A 997-nucleotide genomic window follows, 5' to 3' on the forward strand; every position below is an offset into this window, starting at 1 on the left:
ACACACACTCTATCACTCTCTCATAGACAGACACACACATTCTCTCTCACAGACAGACACACACTCTGTCTCTTAGACAGACACACACACTCTCTCTCTCATCGACAGACACCCACTCTCACTCATAGACAGACACACACATTCTCTCTCATAGACTGACACACACATTCCCTCTCTCATCGGCAGACACATACTCTCTCTCATAGACAGACACACACTCTCTCTCATAGACAGACACACACACTCACTCTCACATAGACAGATACCAACTCTCACATAGACAGACACACACACTCTATCATAGACAGACACACACGCTATCTATCATAGACAGACACACACATTCTCTCTCATAGACAGACACACACTCTCTCTCTCATACACAGACACACACACTTTATCTCTCTCTCACAGGTAGACACACACATTCTCTCTCATAGCCTGACACACACATTCTCTCTAACAGACAGACACACAATTTCTCTCATAGACAGACACACACACTCTCTCTCTCATCGGCAGACACCTACTCTCTCTCATAGACAGACACACACTCTCTCTCATAGACAGACACACACACTCACTCTCACATAGACAGATACCAACTCTCTCATAGACAGACACACACACTCTATCATAGACAGACACACACGCTATCTATCATAGACAGACACACACATTCTCTCTGATAGACAGACACACACTCTCTCTCTCATACACAGACACACACACTCTATCTCTCTCTCACAGATAGACACACACATTCTCTCTCATAGACTGACACACACATTCTCTCTAACAGACAGACACACAATTTCTCTCATAGACAGACACACACACTCTCTCTCTCATCGGCAGACACCTACTCTCTCTCATAGACAGACACACACTCTCTCTCATAGACAGACACACACACTCACTCTCACATAGACAGATACCAACTCTCTCATAGACAGACACACACACTCTATCATAGACAGACACACACGCTATCTAT

This window comes from Hemitrygon akajei, chromosome 4, assembly GCF_048418815.1.
Source record: "Hemitrygon akajei chromosome 4, sHemAka1.3, whole genome shotgun sequence".
In the NCBI taxonomy this organism is placed as follows: domain Eukaryota; kingdom Metazoa; phylum Chordata; class Chondrichthyes; order Myliobatiformes; family Dasyatidae; genus Hemitrygon; species Hemitrygon akajei.